This window comes from Urocitellus parryii, chromosome 6 (genome assembly GCF_045843805.1).
Source record: "Urocitellus parryii isolate mUroPar1 chromosome 6, mUroPar1.hap1, whole genome shotgun sequence".
In the NCBI taxonomy this organism is placed as follows: domain Eukaryota; kingdom Metazoa; phylum Chordata; class Mammalia; order Rodentia; family Sciuridae; genus Urocitellus; species Urocitellus parryii.
In genome coordinates, this window is record NC_135536.1 from 91,920,859 (window position 1) to 91,929,075 (window position 8,217).

Genomic DNA, 8,217 nt, shown 5'->3' on the forward strand with positions numbered 1-8,217 from the left:
GATAAGGAGTCAACAGTTGTGGGCTCTAAACAGATATTTGGTCAAGGCCACTCATCCTTTCCTGGAAAGGGAAATAGTGATTGTTATTAAGGGAGATGATGGATATGAACTAGCTTATAAAACTGTAAAATATTTATAATGAAAGGTATCACATGAGGCCACATGTAGTACAGAGTTGGGTACAGTGACACTTGCAGCTCCGGAGGCTGAGGCAGGAGGATTGCAAGTTCAAAGCCAGCCTCAGCAATTTAGCAAGCTCCTAAGCAATTTAGCAAGACCTGTTTGTAATTTAAAAATAAATAAATAAATAAAAAATTAAGAAAGGTGCTGGGGGTGTGGATCAGTGGTTAAGAATTCCTGGGTTCAATCCCTGGTATTAAAAAAAAAGTAGAACAGAGTCAGACTGATGACAGCTCAAAGGAATGGAATCCATCAAGTCTGCAGACTTCCTGCAGGAGGTAGAACTGAGCTGTGTAGGATTTGGACAGATGAAATAAAGGGGTGCCAGCCTTGAGCTGAATGAAGGCATAAAGGTGGGGAGCAGCACTATAAGGAAGCAGAGTATTCCTGGTGGGGAAGAACAGGAACAAAGTTAAATTATTTCAGAGGGAAGGAAAAAGCCCTAATGATAGGACTTAAATGATAATTTTAAAATTACAATGTCTTGTGTGCATTATACACTTACTGTTGTTTTAAGTTACTAATGAAGCTTCCTTCCCTGAAGAGTGTGAGCTCTTGGAAGCTGGTAATGTTGAGCACCTCAGGGCGGGCAGGCACTTTGATGGGAACCAAGGATTCAGAGAGGAGGCCATCACAGTAACACTCCTCCAAACCCTTACATTGTGTTTCACTGTAGAGTTGGATTCTGTTGGGAAGCAGGAGTAGTTCCTACCATTTAGTACAGAGCCTGTAACATGGTACTGGCTTAACAAAGTTGAAATAAACAAAGGTAATTTCTCTTATTCTTAGCTTTGTATAGTTGTAATTGTGGTATACACACAACTTTATGTTCTTTTTTTCCCTTAACATTGTATTGTGATTTCCCCATGTTATATAGCCTTTATTTCCTTCCATTTAAATATAAATATAGCCTTTATTTCCTTCTATTTGGGGGTGGTGGGGAATTTTAAACCTATAGAAAAGTTCAAAGAAAGTACAGTGAAGGGCTGGGATTGTGGCTCAGTTGTAGAATGCTCACCTAGCATGCACGAGGCACTGGGTTAGATCCTCAGAACCACATAAATGTAAAATACAGATATTGTGTCCACCTAAAACTAAAAAATAAATATTAAAAAAGTACGTAATCCAAGTGACTTGGGAGGCTGAGGCATGATGATCACAAATTTGAGGCCAGCCTCAGCAACTCAGTGAGAGTCTGTCTCAAAATGAGAACAAGATCTGGGGATGAAACTCATAGTGCCCTGGGTTTAATCCCTGGTACCAAAACCCAAACAACAAACAACAACAAAAGCCCACAGAGGAAACCTGTACATGTTTTTCCAAGATTCATTGAATTTAGATATTTGCCATATTTATTCTTTTTTTCTTCTCTCTCTCTGTGTGTGTGTGTGTGTGTGTGTGTGTGTGTGTGTGAGACAGGGAGAGAGAGAGAGAGAGAGAGAGAGAGAGAGATTTCTTAAGAATAGGAATTCTATAGGACCACAAAACCCCTATCACGTTTAGGAAGTTTAACATTTATTTAAAAGTGTTGTCCATTATAAGGATGATATGAAAGTTTCCCATTTTTCTCATGTGTCTTTTATAGTTTCCTGCTGCATTTGTGAAGTTCTTTTAGTCTATTTTAATCTTAAACAGTCCCCCTTTCTTTTGTTGCTGGTTTGCTTTTCATGACATTATGGTTTTGAAGTGTTCAGGCTAATTGTTATGTAGAGTGTCCCACATGATTTTGTTCATTCATGTTTGTTCATGATTTAATTCAGATTAAACATTTGTGAAAAGACCACTACATAGGAGATGTTGTGGACTTCCCAGAGTGTCACATTAATAGTCCTGAAATGCCCACTTGTCCCTTTATTGGGATGCTAGACTCGATAATTTGGTTAAGCTGAAGTCTACCAAATCACTCCAATTGACTTTATTTCAAGTGAGCTGTGGGGTGATGTACTGAGGCTTTTTTGGCTATTTGCTTCCAACAACATTTTACCTAATATCTTAAGCCTTCCCTGATGATCTGTTTATATTTGTTACTACACTGGGGACTGCAAGATGGTGACGCTAGTCTATCATTCCTTTTGCCCTTATTAGCTGGCATTCTGGCATTTTTCTATAAAGAAGATCTTTCTTATCACCATCCCTGCCCACAGTCTTTCCCTTATCCCCATAAGTTGAATTTTTTTTAAAAAAATTTATTCAACATCCATTGCTATCATGGTATTATTATTAGTAGTAGTACTGGGGATTGAACCCAGGGATGCTTTACCTAAATTATTAGGGCCTTTCACTAAGTTGCTTTCACTAAATTATTAGGGCCTCACTAAGTTGCTAAGGATGTTCCCAAATTTGCTATCCTCCTGCCTCAGCCTCCCCAATCCCTGGGATTACAGGCACGTACTACTGTGCCTAGCTTATTATTCTTTCTAATTCTCAAATTGTTACAGATTTGGCTGATAGGAGCCTTTTCAAAAGGTTCCTGTGTCCTTTTGACTTGGTATAATCAATCTTTAAGTAAAACTTTCTTTCTCACACAAGATTTTCTAGACTCACTTCATACCTTCTCTGTTTCAGACTTGGATCAGATATTGCTTTAAGGGAATCTTACTCATTGTAGGTGGAAAGGCATTTAAACCTTGACTTTATACTTTTAGAATGGCTATTTAATATGTTGCCCTAATGAATATGCTTTGGTTTAACACAACGTTACCTAATGATTACTATTTTTTTAACATTTAGGATATTTCCAATCTCCTTCTTTCTAAACAACTCTGTAATGACCATATTTATGCAGATAGCACTTCCTAGATTAAGATTTATTCATTTTATGGGATTCTCAAAAGTAGAATTATTGAGGAAAAAAATGTAATTTTTTTTTTTTTTTTTTTTTTTACTCTTGATACATACACCTAGTTGCTCTCACAGAAGGTTTTAGAAGTTAGCAGTGGTGCCAGATATGGTGGCAAATACATAATTCCAGCTACTCAGGAGTCTGATGTAGGGGGAATTACAAGTTTGAGGCCAGCCTGGGCAACTTAGTGAGACCCTGTGTCAAAACAAAGTATTAACAACAACAACAAGAACAACAAGAAGTCAGCCATGACTTCTGTCAAACCCAGTAATTTTCTCATTTCTTTTTCTCCTTGACATCTTTGTAGCACTGGAATCTGATCTCCCTTCTTTGTGAAACCTTCTTCACCCAAGATTTCCTTAGAATGATATTCTCCTGGTTTTCTCTCCTCTCATTTTCAAATCTCCCGACATTGTATACTTCTTGAGGCCCCCAGTCTTGAGCCCTTGCTTTTCTCACAGTGCACTGAGCCAGTGAAGTATGCTCACTCCCTGTTTCCTGACTTTGGATGCCCAGACTTAAGCTCTTATTTCTCCTGAGAGTTGTCATTTTCTAAGTCTGGTCCTTTTGCTTCCAGCCTTGTCTGGGTCTGACTCTGTTCATCTCCCTGAGAGGATAACCACATCCACTTCACTCTGACCTATGTACTCTGTTTTTTGAGAGTCTGGATGTGGAGCTGGAACTTCATTTGTGCCAGATTTTGTTTGGCCTACATAGTTTCATTCAACCTAATGTTTAAAAAATTAATTGAATAAGTTGCCAATATTTAAAAATTTGAGAACTCACACATAACACTCAAGATTGCTGTTTTCTCCTGAAACATCAGAAGATCTGATGCATTGAACTCATATTCCCATCAAGCACAACTGGCAGAAGATGAGTAGCCTGGGTGCCTTCAGATGAGACTATATCTCCAAAGACCATCCAAGGCCTTACAATTTCATTGAAGCTCCAGGTGAGTTGATTTTATCACCAACTTTCACTTTTTTTCCTGACTGTAATATTAAGAGGAAAGTAAAATATTTACCAGAAATATTTTTGTTAAGGATTGAAAAAGAAAATCAGAAACAAAACAAAAGGGAGGAAAGAAGGAATGAAGGAAGGAAAACACCTAGAGGGCTAAATTTCACTTGAAAAGTAGGAGAGCACATTTTTCTTAGTGGAATCACAGACTATTCCTATATGATATGAAAATAACATGGTTCTGTATTGAAAGAACAAAACTTAATATGAAATCATAAAGTAACCTGGTTGGGCATAGTGGCACATGCCTGTAATCCCAGCGACTGGGAAGGCTGAGGTAGGAGGATTCCAAGTTTGAAGCCAGCTTGGGCTGCTTAGTGAGACTGTCTCAAAATGAAAAAAAAAAAAATGTAGCTCAGTCATAGAGCACCACTGGTACAACCCCCCACCGCCCAATAAAAAACAAACCTGGTCACTTTATATACTTCATTTAAAAAACTCTGTCCAAATATTTGTGGGGAGACTGTGTGCTTGGAACACAAACACGTGCAAGACTTATTCACTTCTGTCTTCAGTTCACTTGAAGGAATATCCTAACTCTATTTTATTTGCTCCCCCGCACCCTTCCTCCAGTGCTGGGTACTGAATTCAGGGTTTGGTGCATGTCAGGCAAGTGTTCTACCATTAGGCTAGGCTAAATTTTATAATGATAGTAGTTTGTGACTCAAGTTGGGTCTTGGGAGTGGAGGGTCTTCAGATGGACTGACAAGTCAATATTCTCTTCCATACTCCAAACTCAGGCTTCTTCTTTGTCCTTCCAACCTGAAATCAAACAGTGCTTCTTGTCAACAGGGCCCAGGCTTCCATCCAAAGGTTCTTATGGATACAGCAAAGAATCCCCTTCTTTCATTTTGCCTGAGTCCAGGCCTGGGAAGGAAAAAGACAAGACCCAAGATGGAAGGAGATTCCTTTGCAATAAACAAAGAGGAAAGTATTTACACAAACATAAATACATATTTATTTATACAAGGACTGTCATGGAAAGATACTGAAAACTGGCAATAATTGGTGGGTGACCAGAAGTATGAGGAGCTTTACTTCTCACTAGGCTTGTATGTATGTATGTATTCTTTATTCAAAAATGAATGTACCAAGTTTTAAACACGCATAAAGGGTGGCAGGGATCACAAGGTCATGGGGGCGCTGTTTTGTCAGTGTCGAATAATTCGGACACAAATTTTCCGGAGCGAGATTTTAAAGCTGTACTTGGAGAACTGGAGGTAACTACGAAGTAGCTCTGAGTTTCAAAGGTAGAGAAACAGCAGTTTCTTTTCAAGGAAGTGAATTACGGTGTACAAAAACGGCAAAAGGAAGCGAACCCCTTGCCGTGCCATTGTTCCCACAATGCCGTGACTCGGATTCGAACCGAGGTTGCTGCGGCCACAACGCAGAGTACTAACCACTATACGATCACGGCGAGCTACCGGGGACCTGTAAGGCCGGCCGTCTGATTGTCCTCTTCAGCAGTCATAGGCCTTCCCAGTCCGTGCGTCACTAAGAGACCCACCTATGGGGCGGGGCTCCAGCCTGACGCTGTATCAGAATGCGCAGGCGCACCGCTGTATCTCCAGTTGCTCAGGTTCTGTGTGAGATTTTGGTTCATTGGCCAGAAAATGTGATGATGAGCTTCTGGTGGTGGGCTACTTGTGAGTGGGGTGGGGAATGGAAAGAGACCGCCTGTGCATCCAGGGACTGGGCTGACCAGAGCTCAGACCGTCCTTGTGAGAGGTCAGTCTCCTGTGACTTGGAAACTCTATCGGGATTCCCCTGCCTGTAGGGGGCCATTCTTCCTGGGTGCTCCTCGCTGCTTGATTCCCGCAGCAGTGATCTGACACAGCCTTTGTGGAGGGTGTGGACGCCCCCAGAACTGTGTTGGCTGCGTAGGCTGAACTCAACGAACCCACCTCACCCTCTCAGTTCTCCTGAGCCCTGCCGCACCTACAGTCCCCGGGCTCTGACTCCCCCCTCCTCAAGGCTTCCGTCGCGTCGGGCACCCACCCTACGCTGTGTCCCTAGGTGGCAGCAGGGATCGAGTCTGGTTTTTATTCTTGTCCATCAGTGCTGGCGCCCTAACGGAGCCTAAACTGAGTCGCTATACGGTGAGCAGTGGCTATTTGCTAAATGGAATGTGCTAGTGGTTTCCTGACAAGTGAATTCATAGTGACCACCCGCCTCTCAAGTGTCATTCGTTCCTGCAGAAGGATCTTGCCGAACACGGATTGAATCCTTTCACCACCCTCACCCTCGAGACTGCAGTAAATTCATCTGCTTTTCCAGCTCATCACTTGGCCCTCCGTGTCGTTTCCCACTCTTTAATTATTTGCACTCATTCACTCAACAGGTGCTTGAGAAGCGTCAACAGTCAGACCAGGGCCTGTGGGCATTGTGGGGGTGGGGACTTCATAAAGAAGACGTAGGGAGAACACTTATGAGAGGAATTATGACAATGCCTTTTCAAGACTTCGTTCTAGCCTTTGCACATTAAATTATCCTGGCTGCTTGACGAATTTCCATTCTACTTTTAAGAGCTGCCTCAAAGGTTACTTCCTTTGAGGAGCCTTTTCTTCCAATCCCGTGGAGCTCATTCCTGAATTAGGGAAATTTGCACAGATGCCTATTACACTTTATAGCCTGGCGAGTTCTCTGTGCTGCCTCCAAAATTTGAGGGTAAGCGCACAGTAATGGAAAGCCTATGCCCTGCAGCAGACCAATTTAGCCAGAGCTGGTGTAAACGTCGTTCTCAACTGTCACAAGGGAATTAGAATACATTTTTCCAGAACTCAGGGTAAAAATGAAAGAGGGCGATGAGACAAAACCCTACTGCCAAGCCATTGTCCCCCACGATGCCATGACTCGGATTCGAACCGAGGTTGCTGCGGCCACAACGCAGAGTACTAACCACTATACGATCACGGCGAGCTACCGAGGACCCAAAGAAGGCCTTCTTTTTCCTACCACGTCTCTGTTGAAAGCTCCACCTTTTTGCACGTCAGGAATTTGTCATTGCTTCTTCCCGCCTCTCCCCTCCGTGACTGCACGCAAACGCGCTAGTTTCCTCTGCTCTCTGTTGGGCCAAAGGCCAGGTACCCCGGCCACGCCACCGTGTGGGCCGCGCTTGGGGGTCCCTTTCTCCCGTTTCCAAGGAAGTTGTGAGGGTGGATCATAATTCTTTCTCGTAAAATTTAAGAGTTCCTTCAGAAAGCGTGGCAGCTGGGGCACGGTGAGCGAGAGAGGGACCCCGGGCCCCTGTTCGGGTGACCTGGGGTTTCACATTAACAGAGACGTGGCGTCATAAAAATCCTTTAGTTTGCAAAGCTTTTTCATGTCCTGTCATTTGCTGTCGGTACAGACCGTCAAGCAGACTTCGGGGTGGGAAGTTCATGGTGCTCGTACCTCTCTTCGGGGTCAGTGTGAAGGTCGGGTGGTTGGGAGAGCTAGTTTACAACAGGAAGCTTACGAAAGCCGGGACAGCGGCCTTCTAGACGAGAAGAGTCACACTCAGTCGCCCGCGCAGTGTGGCGTCCTGGTAGCTCGCCGTGATCGTATAGTGGTTAGTACTCTGCGTTGTGGCCGCAGCAACCTCGGTTCGAATCCGAGTCACGGCATTGTGGGAACAATGGCACGGCAAGGGGCGTCTTTTTGGATTTACCAAGTTCTCTGTGTTTAAATCATATTCTGCCTCGAATGAGGCCCGGGCTGGTGTTATATAATGGACTATCGTGTGTATACAGAAAGTTGTATGGGTCTCCTGGGACATTTCTTTCTTTTAAATTCTTCAACTGCTAATAAACTAGCCTCATCCATCTTTCCTAGTATGTGATTGTCTTGGTTTTGGATGATTCCGTGTGGTACCTTTTTTTTTTTTTTCCTTCCTCATTTGGTCCCTGGCAATGGTGGAGTCATATATTGGGTCCTTCAAAAAAACTTCACACTTGCTAAAACGTCAACATTTTGGGGATATAGACTATAGGAACACGTGCAAGCATTAAGGATTAGAATAAATTTGACAACCATTTTTGGTTCAGATCCTGTGACAAGGAAAAATATGACCGGCAGGAGAGCTGATTCTTATAGTCACTAAGAGGGGTGCTAATGAGAGATCTGTAACCTCAATCTCCATAGACTCATAGGTGACAGAGTGTTTTCTCTTGAACCCACCATCCCCACTCTAC

General features: G+C 42.9%; 3 non-coding genes across 3 annotated transcripts; 1 reads left to right on the plus strand and 2 right to left on the minus strand.

Annotated features, from left to right (window-relative positions):
* Positions 1-5,390: 5,390 nt before the first annotated feature.
* Trnah-gug (transfer RNA histidin (anticodon GUG)) lies at positions 5,391-5,462 on the minus strand. Its single transcript has one exon. It is a non-coding gene; the product is annotated as a tRNA-His (tRNA).
* A 1,427-nt stretch (positions 5,463-6,889) lies between these two features.
* Trnah-gug (transfer RNA histidin (anticodon GUG)) lies at positions 6,890-6,961 on the minus strand. Its single transcript has one exon. It is a non-coding gene; the product is annotated as a tRNA-His (tRNA).
* Positions 6,962-7,578: 617 nt separating this feature from the next.
* On the plus strand, positions 7,579-7,650 carry Trnah-gug (transfer RNA histidin (anticodon GUG)). The gene has a single exon. It is a non-coding gene; the product is annotated as a tRNA-His (tRNA).
* Positions 7,651-8,217: the final 567 nt, after the last annotated feature.